At 40.1% G+C, this 15684-nt stretch overlaps 4 non-coding genes across 4 annotated transcripts; all 4 read left to right on the top strand.

Annotated features, from left to right (window-relative positions):
- The first annotated feature begins 1791 nt into the window (after window positions 1-1791).
- trnat-ugu (transfer RNA threonine (anticodon UGU)) lies at window positions 1792-1865 on the top strand. Its single transcript has one exon. It is a non-coding gene; the product is annotated as a tRNA-Thr (tRNA).
- Window positions 1866-8435: 6570 nt separating this feature from the next.
- On the top strand, window positions 8436-8509 carry trnat-ugu (transfer RNA threonine (anticodon UGU)). Its single transcript has one exon. It is a non-coding gene; the product is annotated as a tRNA-Thr (tRNA).
- A 3240-nt stretch (window positions 8510-11749) lies between these two features.
- trnat-ugu (transfer RNA threonine (anticodon UGU)) lies at window positions 11750-11823 on the top strand. Its single transcript has one exon. It is a non-coding gene; the product is annotated as a tRNA-Thr (tRNA).
- Window positions 11824-13414: 1591 nt separating this feature from the next.
- On the top strand, window positions 13415-13488 carry trnat-ugu (transfer RNA threonine (anticodon UGU)). The gene has a single exon. It is a non-coding gene; the product is annotated as a tRNA-Thr (tRNA).
- The last annotated feature ends 2196 nt before the right edge of the window (window positions 13489-15684 follow it).

Below are 15684 nucleotides of genomic sequence, written 5' to 3'. Positions count from 1 at the left end.
AAAAGCCCAGTGCCGATGAATATTTTATTTTGCACTCTCAAAGTCAGCAGGAGAAATCAACAATACTGATGTTTAATCAAAAGAATTGAAATCTGTTCTACACTTGCAAAGCTGTCTTGCAGATTGGTGCTGTGGCTTAGATGGTTAAATAGCCTGTCTTGTAAACAGGAGATCTTAAGTTCAAATCTCAGCAGTACCTTTGTACATTCAGGTCAAAGCATGTAGCCTGTGAAGCATGTTTAATGGTGAACACAGATAATGTTGACAACATTTCTATGGTACTGACCTTCAAGATTGTTTTCGCTTGTTTTATGTCAAACTTGATTCAAATTTCCATAATCTCCCGTTTTTCATGCAACTTCCATTTTCCTCATCTACTCCATTGCATGTAACCTCGCTTCAGCTCTGAATAAGGATCACACGGATTTGAAACATTAACTTTGTGTCTGGCTACACAGACATCCTCAAATTTTATGAGCTTTAAACCAATCATTTTTAGTTTCTCATGCAGATTCACAACATGTGCAGTATTTTCCTTTGAATGCACGACAGGATTGACCTCAGGAAATTCAGTAGGAACATTTTGAATGTCTGTCAGCGATGTCTGTGAGCAAAGATTGAATGATTGAATGATTTACTCTGATGAAGAGTGACCCAGCCTCGAAACGTGAGCTCGGTTCTCTCTTCACAGATGCTGCCAGACCCACTGAGATTTTCCATCATTTCCTGTTTTTTTTCTGATTTCACATCCGCAGTAATTTGCCTTTTTATTGGACAATATATGTTGCTGCATGTCAGCAAGAACGATTTGGGCGGTATAAAGGATGGGGCGTTTTCCATGAAGATGTGGCGTTGACAGATCTATTTACACCCTGAAACTTTGCGATTTGCATAATTTGTTACTTTTCTAGATGAGCTTACTTGCGTTCACTCGCTGCCACAACAAACAACAGATGACATGCTTTATTCCCTCTCTGAAAATACAATCTGTATCTCTGTAGCTTCCCACTGATATCTCAGCGAACTAAACGTAATCTTCAATGTCTTGAAGTCCCAGTGCATGTCCCTGGGTAACAACAGTTGTCACATCACAGGTCATTGGTAAAATGCGAGTCCAAGTTGAAGAATTTGAGAAAGAAAGCCGAAGGGAGGCTGCCGGTCTGCTTGCGAGGGAAATGAGCTGGAGAGGCTGAATTACCTGTGAAGGAAATTCAAATGATACAATATGAGACTTTGAAGTGAGCGATGAGAGCATTTTTGTGATGGGCCCTGATAGCTCAGTCGAGAGAACGTCAGGCTTTTAATCTGAGTGTCAAGGGTTCAAGTCCCTGTCAACATTTGATTTTAGCTCAAGGCGTTTGCTTCCCAATGAACGGTCGGAAATAAAAATAAAGAATGCAGGATGCTTTATGGAAAGTGGAAGAACCGTGACAACGTCGTGTTTGCCAAATTGCAACAGCCGTCCAGAATTTTCAAGAATTTTTGCTAGATATTCAGTGAATGTATAAACTCTCTCCTGGTCTTGTCCTGCATTATACCACTGTAGTTTTCTGGTCATGTTTAATCACTTCCCAATTCGCAAAATATTTCCTGTTTGTATACTTCTTTCCTGCAGAACTGCTTTTAAATTAACAACTTTCAGAATCACTGCAATTTTTACAGTTTCAAAAGCCCAGTGCCGATGAATATTTTATTTTGCACTCTCAAAGTCAGCAGGAGAAATCAACAATACTGATGTTTAATCAAAAGAATTGAAATCTGTTCTACACTTGCAAAGCTGTCTTACAGATTGGTGCTGTGGCTTAGATGGTTAAAGCACCTGTCTTGTAAACAGGAGATCCTGAGTTCAAATCTCAGCAGTACCTTTATACATTCAGGTCAAAGCATGGAGCCTGTGAAGCATGTTTAATGGTGAACACAGATAATGTTGACAACATTTCTGTGGTACTGACCTTCAAGATTGTTTTCGCTTGTTTTATGTCAAACTTGATTCAAATTTCCATAATCTTCCGTTTTTCATGCAACTTCCATTTTCCTCATCTACTCCATTGCATGTAACCTCGCTTCAGCTCTGAATAAGGATCACACGGATTTGAAACATTAACTTTGTGTCTGGCTCCACAGACATCCTCAAATTTTATGAGCTTTAATCCAATCATTTTTAGTTTCTCATGCAGATTCACAACATGTGCAGTATTTTCCTTTGAATGCACGACAGGATTGACCTCAGGAAATTCAGTAGGAACATTTTGAATGTCTGTCAGCGATGTCTGTGAGCAAAGATTGAATGATTGAATGATTTACTCTGATGAAGTGTGACCCTGCCTTGAAACGTGAGCTCGGTTCTCTCTTCACAGATGCTGCCAGACCCACTGAGATTTTCCATCATTTCCTGTTTTTTTTCAGATTCCACATCCGCAGTAATTTGCCTTTTTATTGGACGATATATGTTGCTGCATGTCAGCAAGAACGATTTGGGCGGTATAAAGGATGGGGCGTTTTCCATGAAGATGTGGCGTTGACAGATCTATTTACACCCTGAAACTTTGCGATTTGCATAATTTGTTACTTTTCTAGATGAGCTTACTTGCGTTCACTCGCTGCCACAACAAACAACAGATGACACGCTTTATTCCCTCTCTGAAAATACAATCTGTATCTCTGTAGCTTCCCACTGATATCTCAGCGAACTAAACGTAATCTTCAATGTCTTGAAGTCCCAGTGCATGTCCCTGGGTAACAACAGTTGTCACATCACAGGTCATTGGTAAAATGCGAGTCCAAGTTGAAGAATTTGAGAAAGAAAGCCGAAGGGAGGCTGCCGGTCTGCTTGCGAGGGAAATGAGCTGGAGAGGCTGAATGACCGGTGAAGGAAATTCAAATGATACAATATGAGACTTTGAAGTGAGCTATGAGAACGTTTTTGTGATGGGCCCTGATAGCTCAGTCGAGAGAACATCAGGCTTTTAATCTGAGTGTCAAGGGTTCAAGTCCCTGTCAACGTTTGATTTTAGCTCAAGGCGTTTGCTTCCCAATGAACGGTCGGAAATAAAAATAAAGAATGCAGGATGCTTTATGGAAAGTGGAAGAACCGTGACAACGTCGTGTTTGCCAAATTGCAACAGCCGTCCAGAATTTTCAAGAATTTTTGCTAGATTTTCAGTGAATGTATAAACTCTCTCCTGGTCTTGTCCTGCATTATACCACTGTAGTTTTCTGGCCATGTTTAATCACTTCCCAATTCGCAAAATATTTCCTGTTTGTATACTTCTTTCCTGCAGAACTGCTTTTAAATTAACAACTTTCAGAATCACTGCAATTTTTACAGTTTCAAAAGCCCAGTGCCGATGAATATTTTATTTTGCACTCTCAAAGTCAGCAGGAGAAATCAACAATACTGATGTTTAATCAAAAGAATTGAAATCTGTTCTACACTTGCAAAACTGTCTTGCAGATTGGTGCTGTGGCTTAGATGGTTAAATAGCCTGTCTTGTAAACAGGAGATCATGAGTTCAAATCTCAGCAGTACCTTTGTACATTCAGGTCAAAGCATGGAGCCTGTGAAGCATGTTTAATGGTGAACACAGATAATGTTGACAACATTTCTATGGTACTGACCTTCAAGATTGTTTTCGCTTGTTTTATGTCAAACTTGATTCAAATTTCCATAATCTCCCGTTTTTCATGCAACTTCCATTTTCCTCATCTACTCCATTGCATGTAACCTCGCTTCAGCTCTGAATAAGGATCACACGGATTTGAAACATTAACTTTGTGTCTGGCTACACAGACATCCTCAAATTTTATGAGCTTTAAACCAATCATTTTTAGTTTCTCATGCAGATTCACAACATGTGCAGTATTTTCCTTTGAATGCACGACAGGATTGACCTCAGGAGATTCAGTAGGAACATTTTGAATGTCTGTCAGCGATGTCTGTGAGCAAAGATTGAATGATTGAATGATTTACTCTGATGAAGAGTGACCCAGCCTCGAAACGTGAGCTCGGTTCTCTCTTCACAGATGCTGCCAGACCCACTGAGATTTTCCATCATTTCCTGTTTTTTTTCTGATTTCACATCCGCAGTAATTTGCCTTTTTATTGGACGATATATGTTGCTGCATGTCAGCAAGAACGATTTGGGCGGTATAAAGGATGGGGCGTTTTCCATGAAGATGTGGCGTTGACAGATCTATTTACACCCTGAAACTTTGCGATTTGCATAATTTGTTACTTTTCTAGATGAGCTTACTTGCGTTCACTCGCTGCCACAACAAACAACAGATGACATGCTTTATTCCCTCTCTGAAAATACAATCTGTATCTCTGTAGCTTCCCACTGATATCTCAGCGAACTAAACGTAATCTTCAATGTCTTGAAGTCCCAGTGCATGTCCCTGCGTAACAACAGTTGTCACATCACAGGTCATTGGTAAATGCGAGTCCAAGTTGAAGAATTTGAGAAAGAAAGCCGAAGGGAGGCTGCCGGTCTGCTTGCGAGGGAAATGAGCTGGAGAGGCTGAATTACCAGTGAAGGAAATTCAAATGATACAATATGAGACTTTGAAGTGAGCGATGAGAACATTTTTGTGATGGGCCCTGATAGCTCAGTCGAGAGAACATCAGGCTTTTAATCTGAGTGTCAAGGGTTTAAGTCCCTGTCAACGTTTGATTTTAGCTCAAGGCGTTTGCTTCCCAATGAACGGTCGGAAATAAAAATAAAGAATGCAGGATGCTTTATGGAAAGTGGAAGAACCGTGACAACGTCGTGTTTGCCAAATTGCAACAGCCGTCCAGAATTTTCAAGAATTTTTGCTAGATTTTCAGTGAATGTATAAACTCTCTCCTGGTCTTGTCCTGCATTATACCACTGTAGTTTTCTGGTCATGTTTAATCACTTCCCAATTCGCAAAATATTTCCTGTTTGTATACTTCTTTCCTGCAGAACTGCTTTTAAATTAATAACTTTCAGAATAACTGCAATTTTTCAGTTTCAAAAGCCCAGTGCCGATGAATATTTTATTTTGCACTCTCAAAGTCAGCAGGAGAAATCAACAATACTGATGTTTAATCAAAAGAATTGAAATCTGTTCTACACTTGCAAAGCTGTCTTACAGATTGGTGCTGTGGCTGTCTTGTAAACAGGAGATCCTGAGTTCAAATCTCAGCAGTACCTTTATACATTCAGGTCAAAGCATGTAGCCTGTGAAGCATGTTTAATGGTGAACACAGATAATGTTGACAACATTTCTGTGGTACTGACCTTCAAGATTGTTTTCGCTTGTTTTATGTCAAACTTGATTCAAATTTCCATAATCTTCCGTTTTTCATGCAACTTCCATTTTCCTCATCTACTCCATTGCATGTAACCTCGCTTCAGCTCTGAATAAGGATCACACGGATTTGAAACATTAACTTTGTGTCTGGCTCCACAGACATCCTCAAATTTTATGAGCTTTAATCCAATCATTTTTAGTTTCTCATGCAGATTCACAACATGTGCAGTATTTTCCTTTGAATGCACGACAGGATTAACCTCAGGAAATTCAGTAGGAACATTTTGAATGTCTGTCAGCGATGTCTGTGAGCAAAGATTGAATGATTGAATGATTTACTCTGATGAAGAGTGACCCAGCCTCGAAACGTGAGCTCGGTTCTCTCTTCACAGATGCTGCCAGACCCACTGAGATTTTCCATCATTTCCTGTTTTTTTTCAGATTCCACATCCGCAGTAATTTGCCTTTTTATTGGACGATATATGTTGCTGCATGTCAGCAAGAACGATTTGGGCGGTATAAAGGATGGGGCGTTTTCCATGAAGATGTGGCGTTGACAGATCTATTTACACCCTGAAACTTTGCGATTTGCATAATTTGTTACTTTTCTAGATGAGCTTACTTGCGGTCACTCGCTGCCACAACAAACAACAGATGACACGCTTTATTCCCTCTCTGAAAATACAATCTGTATCTCTGTAGCTTCCCACTGATATCTCAGCGAACTAAGCGTAATCTTCAATGTCTTGAAGTCCCAGTGCATGTCCCTGGGTAACAACAGTTGTCACATCACAGGTCATTGGTAAAATGCGAGTCCAAGTTGAAGAATTTGAGAAAGAAAGCCGAAGGGAGGCTGCTGGTCTGCTTGCGAGGGAAATGAGCTGGAGAGGCTGAATGACCGGTGAAGGAAATTCAAATGATACAATATGAGACTTTGAAGTGAGCTATGAGAACTTTTTTGTGATGGGCCCTGATAGCTCAGTCGAGAGAACATCAGGCTTTTAATCTGAGTGTTAAGGGTTCAAGTCCCTGTCAACGTTTGATTTTAGCTCAAGGCGTTTGCTTCCCAATGAACGGTCGGAAATAAAAATAAAGAATGCAGGATGCTTTATGGAAAGTGGAAGAACCGTGACAACGTCGTGTTTGCCAAATTGCAACAGCCGTCCAGAATTTTCAAGAATTTTTGCTGGATTTTCAGTGAATGTATAAACTCTCTCCTGGTCTTGTCCTGCATTATACCACTGTAGTTTTCTGGCCATGTTTAATCACTTCCCAATTCGCAAAATATTTCCTGTTTGTATACTTCTTTCCTGCAGAACTGCTTTTAAATTAACAACTTTCAGAATCACTGCAATTTTTACAGTTTCAAAAGCCCAGTGCCGATGAATATTTTATTTTGCACTCTCAAAGTCAGCAGGAGAAATCAACAATACTGATGTTTAATCAAAAGAATTGAAATCTGTTCTACACTTGCAAAGCTGTCTTGCAGATTGGTGCTGTGGCTTAGATGGTTAAATAGCCTGTCTTGTAAACAGGAGATCTTAAGTTCAAATCTCAGCAGTACCTTTGTACATTCAGGTCAAAGCATGTAGCCTGTGAAGCATGTTTAATGGTGAACACAGATAATGTTGACAACATTTCTATGGTACTGACCTTCAAGATTGTTTTCGCTTGTTTTATGTCAAACTTGATTCAAATTTCCATAATCTCCCGTTTTTCATGCAACTTCCATTTTCCTCATCTACTCCATTGCATGTAACCTCGCTTCAGCTCTGAATAAGGATCACACGGATTTGAAACATTAACTTTGTGTCTGGCTACACAGACATCCTCAAATTTTATGAGCTTTAAACCAATCATTTTTAGTTTCTCATGCAGATTCACAACATGTGCAGTATTTTCCTTTGAATGCACGACAGGATTGACCTCAGGAAATTCAGTAGGAACATTTTGAATGTCTGTCAGCGATGTCTGTGAGCAAAGATTGAATGATTGAATGATTTACTCTGATGAAGAGTGACCCAGCCTCGAAGCGTGAGCTCGGTTCTCTCTTCACAGATGCTGCCAGACCCACTGAGATTTTCCATCATTTCCTGTTTTTTTTCTGATTTCACATCCGCAGTAATTTGCCTTTTTATTGGACGATATATGTTGCTGCATGTCAGCAAGAACGATTTGGGCGGTATAAAGGATGGGGCGTTTTCCATGAAGATGTGGCGTTGACAGATCTATTTACACCCTGAAACTTTGCGATTTGCATAATTTGTTACTTTTCTAGATGAGCTTACTTGCGTTCACTCGCTGCCACAACAAACAACAGATGACATGCTTTATTCCCTCTCTGAAAATACAATCTGTATCTCTGTAGCTTCCCACTGATATCTCAGCGAACTAAACGTAATCTTCAATGTCTTGAAGTCCCAGTGCATGTCCCTGGGTAACAACAGTTGTCACATCACAGGTCATTGGTAAAATTCGAGTCCAAGTTGAAGAATTTGAGAAAGAAAGCCGAAGGGAGGCTGCCGGTCTGCTTGCGAGGGAAATGAGCTGGAGAGGCTGAATTACCAGTGAAGGAAATTCAAATGATACAATATGAGACTTTGAAGTGAGCGATGAGAACATTTTTGTGATGGGCCCTGATAGCTCAGTCGAGAGAACATCAGACTTTTAATCTGAGTGTCAAGGGTTCAAGTCCCTGTCAACGTTTGATTTTAGCTCAAGGCGTTTGCTTCCCAATGAACGGTCGGAAATAAAAATAAAGAATGCAGGATGCTTTATGGAAAGTGGAAGAACCGTGACAACGTCGTGTTTGCCAAATTGCAACAGCCGTCCAGAATTTTCAAGAATTTTTGCTAGATATTCAGTGAATGTATAAACTCTCTCCTGGTCTTGTCCTGCATTATACCACTGTAGTTTTCTGGTCATGTTTAATCACTTCCCAATTCGCAAAATATTTCCTGTTTGTATACTTCTTTCCTGCAGAACTGCTTTTAAATTAACAACTTTCAGAATCACTGCAATTTTTACAGTTTCAAAAGCCCAGTGCCGATGAATATTTTATTTTGCACTCTCAAAGTCAGCAGGAGAAATCAACAATACTGATGTTTAATCAAAATAATTGAAATCTGTTCTACACTTGCAAAGCTGTCTTACAGATTGGTGCTGTGGCTTAGATGGTTAAAGCGCCTGTCTTGTAAACAGGAGATCCTGAGTTCAAATCTCAGCAGTACCTTTATACATTCAGGTCAATGCATGTAGCCTGTGAAGTGTGTTTAATGGTGAACACAGATAATGTTGACAACATTTCTGTGGTACTGACCTTCAAGATTGTTTTCGCTTGTTTTATGTCAAACTTGATTCAAATTTCCATAATCTTCCGTTTTTCATGCAACTTCCATTTTCCTCATCTACTCCATTGCATGTAACCTCGCTTCAGCTCTGAATAAGGATCACACGGATTTGAAACATTAACTTTGTGTCTGGCTCCACAGACATCCTCAAATTTTATGAGCTTTAATCCAATCATTTTTAGTTTCTCATGCAGATTCACAACATGTGCAGTATTTTCCTTTGAATGCACGACAGGATTGACCTCAGGAAATTCAGTAGGAACATTTTGAATGTCTGTCAGCGATGTCTGTGAGCAAAGATTGAATGATTGAATGATTTACTCTGATGAAGAGTGACCCAGCCTCGAAACGTGAGCTCGGTTCTCTCTTCACAGATGCTGCCAGACCCACTGAGATTTTCCATCATTTCCTGTTTTTTTTCAGATTCCACATCCGCAGTAATTTGCCTTTTTATTGGACGATATATGTTGCTGCATGTCAGCAGGAACGATTTGGGCGGTATAAAGGATGGGGCGTTTTCCATGAAGATGTGGCGTTGACAGATCTATTTACACCCTGAAACTTTGCGATTTGCATAATTTGTTACTTTTCTAGATGAGCTTACTTGCGTTCACACTCTGCCACAACAAACAACAGATGACACGCTTTATTCCCTCTCTGAAAATACAATCTGTATCTCTGCAGCTTCCCACTGATATCTCAGCGAACTAAACGTAATCTTCAATGTCTTGAAGTCCCAGTGCATGTCCCTGGGTAACAACAGTTGTCACATCACAGGTCATTGGTAAAATGCGAGTCCAAGTTGAAGAATTTGAGAAAGAAAGCCGAAGGGAGGCTGCCGGTCTGCTTGCGAGGGAAATGAGCTGGAGAGGCTGAATTACCAGTGAAGGAAATTCAAAAGATACAATATGAGACTTTGAAGTGAGCGATGAGAACAATTTTGCAATGGGCCCTGATAGCTCAGTCGAGAGAACTTCAGGCTTTTAATCTGAGTGTCAAGGGTTCAAGTCCCTGCCAATATTTGATTTTAGCTCAAGGCGTTTGCTTCCCAATGAACGGTAGGAAATAAAAATAAAGAATGCAGGATGCTTCATGGAAAGTGGAAGAACCGTGACAACGTTGTGTTTGCCAAATTGCAACAGACGTCCTGAATTTTCAAGAATTTTTGCTAGATTTTCAGTGAATGTATAAACTCTCTCCTGGTCTTGTCCTGCATTATACCACTGTAGTTTTCTGGCCATGTTTAATCACTTCCCAATTCGCAAAATATTTCCTGTTTGTATACTTCTTTCCTGCAGAACTGCTTTTAAATTAATAACTTTCAGAAATAACTGCAATTTTTCAGTTTCAAAAGTTCAGTGCCGATGAATATTTTATTTTGCACTCTCAAAGTCAGCAGGAGAAATCAACAATACAAAATTTAATCAAAACAATTGAAATCTGTTCTACACTTGCAAAGCTGCCTTGCAGATTGGTGCTGTGGCTTAGATGGTTAAAGTGCCTGTCTTGTAAGCAGGCGATCTAGAGTTCAAATCTCAGCAGTACCTTTGTACATTCAGGTCAAAGCGTGAAGCATGTTTAATGGTGAACACAGATAATGTTGGCAACATTTCTGTGGTACTGACCTTCAAGATTGTTTTCGCTTGTTTTATGTCAAACTTGATTCAAATTTTCATAATCTCCCGTTTTTCATGCAACTTCCATTTTCCTCATCTAATCCATTGCATGTAACCTCGCTTCAGCTCTGAATAAGGATCACACGGATTTGAAACATTAACTTTGTGTCTGCCTCCACAGACATCCTCAAATTTTATGAGCTTTAATCCAATCATTTTTAGTTTCTCATGCAGATTCACAACATGTGCAGTATTGTCCTTTGAATGCACGACAGGATTGACCTCAGGAAATTCAGTAGGAACATTTTGAATGTCTGTCAGCGATGTCTGTGAGCAAAGATTGAATGATTGAATGATTTACTCTGATGAAGAGTGACCCAGCCTCGAAACGTGAGCTCGGTTCTCTCTTCACAGATGCTGCCAGACCCACTGAGATTTTCCATCATTTCCTGTTTTTTTTCTGATTTCACATCCGCAGTAATTTGCCTTTTTATTGGACGATATATGTTGCTGCATGTCAGCAAGAACGATTTGGGCGGGATAAAGGATGGGGCGTTTTCCATGAAGATGTGGCATTTGCAGATCTATTTACACCCTGAAAATTTGCGATTTGCATAATTTGTTACTTTACTAGATGAGCTTACTTGCGTTCACTCTCTGCCATAACAAACAACAGATGACACCCTTTATTCCCTCTCTCAAAATACAATCTGTATCTCTGCAGCTTCCCGCTGATATCTCAGAGAACTAAACGTAATCTTCAATGTCTTGAAGTCCCAGTGCATGTCCCTGGGTAACAACAGTTGTCACATCACAGGTCATTGGTTAAAATGCGAGTCCAAGTTGAAGAATTTGAGAAAGAAAGCCGAAGGGAGGCTTCCGGTCTGCTTGCGAGGGAAATGAGCTGGAGAGGCTGAATGACCAGTGAAGGAAATTCAAAAGATACAATATGAGACTTTGAAGTGAGCTATGAGAACATTTTTATAGTGGGCCCTGGTAGCTGAGTCGGTCGAGCATCAGACTTTTAATCTGAGGGTCCAGGGTTCAAGTCCCTGTCAGGGTTTTGATTTTGGCTCAAGGCGTTTGCTTCCCAATGAACGGTAGGAAATAAAAATAAAGAATTTAATGGAAAGTGGAAGAACCGTGACAACGTCGTGTTTGCCAAATTGCAACAGCCGTCCAGAATTTTCAAGAATTTTTCCTAGATTTTCAGTGAATGTATAAACCCTCTCCTGATCTTGTCCTGCATTATACCATTGTAGTTTTCTGGCCATGTTTAATCACTTCCCAATTCGCAAAATACTTCCTGTTTGTATACTTCTTTCCTGCAGAACTGCTTTTAAATTAATAAATTTCAGAATAACTGCAATTTTTCAGTTTCAAAAGCCCAGTGCCGATGAATATTTTAATTTGCACTCTCAAAGTCAGCAGGAGAAATCAACAATACTGATGTTTAATCAAAACAATTGAAATCTGTTCTACACTTGCAAAGCTGCCGTGCAGATTGGTGCTGTGGATTAGACGGTTAAAGTGCCTGTCTTGTAAACAGGAGATCCTGAGTTCAAATCTCAGCAGTACCTTAATACATTCAGGTCAAAGCATGTAGACTGTGAAGAATGTTTAATGGTGAACACAGAAAATGTTGACAACATTTCTGTGGTACTGACCTTCAAGATTGCTTTCCCTTGATTTATGTCAAACTTGATTCAAACTTCCATATCTCCCATTTTTCACGCAACTTCCATTTTCCTCATCTACTCCATTGCATCTAACCTCGCTTCAGCTCTGAATAAGGATCACACGGATTTGAAACATTAACTTTGTGTTTGGCTCCACAGACATCCTCAAATTTTATGAGCTTTAATCCAATCATTTTTAGTTTCTCATGCACATTCACAACAGGTGCAGTATTTTCCTTTGAATGCACGACAGGATTGACCTCAGGAAATCCAGTAGGAACATTTTGAATGTCTGTCAGCGATGTCTGTGAGCAAAGATTGAATGATTAAATGATTTACTCTGATGAAGAGTGACCCAGCCTCGAAACGTTAGCTCGGTTCTCTCTTCTCAGATGCTGCCAGACCCACTGAGATTTACCATCATTTCCTGTTTTTTTTCAGATTTCACATCTGCAGTAATTTGCCTTTTTATTGGACGATATATGTTGCTGCATGTCAGCAAGAACGATTTGGGCGGTATAAATTATTGGGCGTTTTCCATGAAGATGTGGTGTTGACAGATCTATTTACACCCTGACACTTTGCGATTTGCATAATTTGTTACTTTACTAGATGAGCTTACTTGCGTTCACACTCTGCCACAACAAACAACAGATGACACCCTTTATTCCCTCTCTTAAAATACAATCTGTATCTCTGCAGCTTCCCACTGATATCTCAGCGAACTATACGTAATCTTCAATGTCTTGAAGTCCCAGTGCATGTCCCTGGGTAACAACAGTTGTCACATCACAGGTCATTGGTAAAATGCGAGTCCAAGTTGAAGAATTTGAGAAAGGAAACCAAAGGGAGGCTGCTGGTCTTCTTGCGAGGGAAATGAGCTGGAGAGGCCGAATTACCGGTGAAGGAAATTCAAAAGATACAATATGAGACTTTGAAGTGAGCTATGAGAATGTTTTCATAATGGGCCCTGGTGGCTCAGTCGGTAGAGCATCAGGCTTTTAATCTGAGGGTCCAGGGTTCAGGTCTCTGTCAAGGCTTTGGTTTTGGCTCAAGGCGTTTGCTTCCCAATGAACGGTAGGAAATAAAAATAAAGAATGCAGGATGCTTCATGGAAAGTGGAAGAACCGTGACAACGTTGTGTTTGCCAAATTGCAACAGACGTCCTGAATTTTCAAGAATTTTTGCTAGATTTTCAGTGAATGTATAAAAACTCTCCTGGTCTTGTCCTGCATTATACCACTGTAGTTTTCTGGCCATGTTTAATCACTTCCCAATTCGCAAAATATTTCCTGTTTGTATACTTCTTTCCTGCAGAACTGCTTTTAAATTAATAACTTTCAGAAATAACTGCAATTTTTCAGTTTCAAAAGCCCAGTGCCGATGAATATTTTATTTTGCACTCTCAAAGTCAGCAGGAGAAATCAACAATACAAAATTTAATCAAAACAATTGAAATCTGTTCTACACTTGCAAAGTTGTCTTGCAGATTGGTGCTGTGGCTTAGGTGGTTAAAGTGCCTGTCTTGTAAACAGGAGATCCTGAGTTCAAATCTCAGCAGCACCTTTCCACATTCAGGTCAAAGCATGTAGTCTGTGAAGAATGTTCCTCATTTAATGGTGGACACAGAAAATGTTGACAACATTTCTGAGGTACTGACCTTCAACATTGCTTTCCCTTGATTTATGTCAAACTTGATTCAAATTTCCATATCGCCCACTTTTCACGCAACTTCCATTTTCCTCATCTACTCCATTGCATGTAACCTCGCTTCAGCTCTGAATAAGGATCACACGGATTTGAAACATTAACTCTGTGTCTGGCTCCACAGACATCCTCTAATTTTCTGAGCTTTAATCCAATCATATTTAGCTTCTCATGCATGTTCACAACATCTGCAGTATTTTCCTTTGAATGCACGACAGGATTGACCTCAGGAAATCCAGTAGGAACATTTTGAATGTCTGTCAGCGATGTCTGTGAGCAAAGATTGAATGATTAAATGATTTACTCTGATGAAGAGTGACGCAGCCTCGAAACGTTAGCTCGGTTCTCTCTTCACAGATGCTGCCAGACCCACTGAGATTTTCCATTATTTCCTATTTTTTTTCAGATTTCACATCTGCAGTAATTTGCCTTTTTATTGGACGATATATGTTGCTGCATGTCAGCAAGAACGATTTGGGCGGGATAAAGGATGGGGCGTTTTCCATGAAGATGTGGCGTTGACAGATCTATTTACACCCTGAAATTCGCGATTTGCATAATTTGCTACTTTACTAGATGAGCGTACCTGCGTTCACACTCTGCCACAACAAACACCAGATGACACCCGTTATTCCCTCTTTTAAAATACAATCTGTATCTCTGTAGTTTCCCACTCATCTCTCAGCGAACTAACTTTAATCGTCAATGTCTTGAAGTCCCAGTGCATTGTCCCTGCGCAACAACAGTTGCCACATCGCAGGTCATTGGTAAAGTGCGAGTCCAAGTTGAAGAATTTGGGAAAGGAAACCAAAGGGAGGCTGCCGGTCTGCTTGTGACGAATGTGATTTAAAATAGTTACTTTAGAGATATTAGTTAATGTAATGTAGAAATAAGCCACTTTGATTCTGGCAAGTAGAGACAAAGGATTTTAGACCGCATGGAAAAAAGCAGGAAGAGGTGTGTCTATGAGAGTGATGCTGCATTGATAGGGGTCGGAGAAAGGGATTGGAAGTGAGCCAATCAGAATAGATCAAACAAGTCAGGAGCGACATAGGATGACCTATGTGTGTCGAGTATGTGAAACTTGATGCCATTTGAATGTATCAGTACTGATCTCTTTGTCTGGGACATTCACTTAGCTCCCGGGGCTGCAGAGAGCAACATGTTATCTGTATCACTGTGGACTAGGTAGCTTGCAAGCTGAATAAAATAACTAATGTTATACCTGCAAATCCATCTCGACTTTTATTGAGGCCAGACTGACGGATAAAGGAATTTGGGATTCAACATTTGGTGCCGAAAACCGGGATTTCTCAGGGCGATCCTGGTCCAACTGCGAAATCAGAATTAGACTGATTATGAACAGGAGGATGGGGAACGAGGGCCCTCAATGTAGAACTGGAAAATGAACGCGCATTGATTGTTCCGCTCTTCTTATCGTCTGATTAATCTGGTCACTCGCGGTTGGCACAGAAAGACCGCCTCGACGAAATCACAGGTCAGTCTGGGGATTAGCATTTTAATTGATGGGATTTCATTTGTGAGTTAATTCGTCTGGGGTAGGCTATATTGTTGATGGGACATTTAAAACTATAAATGGTTCAACTTCATTTGTGAGTTAATTCGGCTGGGGAAGGCTATATTGTTGATGGGACATTTAAAACTATAAATGGTTCAACTTCATTTGTGAGTTAATTCGGTTGGGTTAGGTTATGGGAGGTCGATGCGACATTTGAAATTGAAAATGGTTCACCTCCATGTGTGTGTGTTAAAAATATAGTTGATTAAGCTAAAATTATCTCCTTGGACTGTAGTGGCGAAAAACACAGTTCCGAGGACTGGTTGAGATTATGGGGAATTCCTTGGATAGCACAAATGATCCAGGCATGCCACTGCAAATATTATGTGATAAGTATCCGGACAAAGCGAAGGATTTTAGAAAATTGTCAGCACAGTTAAGAACTAAAATGGGAGATGAATGGCCACTAGGGGGCAGCACAGACCTAGAAATGGTTAAGAAAATCCAGGGACAAATTTGGAGAAAAAATCAAAGTA

This window comes from Scyliorhinus torazame, chromosome 4 (genome assembly GCF_047496885.1).
Source record: "Scyliorhinus torazame isolate Kashiwa2021f chromosome 4, sScyTor2.1, whole genome shotgun sequence".
In the NCBI taxonomy this organism is placed as follows: Eukaryota; Metazoa; Chordata; class Chondrichthyes; order Carcharhiniformes; family Scyliorhinidae; genus Scyliorhinus; species Scyliorhinus torazame.
This window is presented reverse-complemented; position numbering and strand designations above follow the sequence as displayed.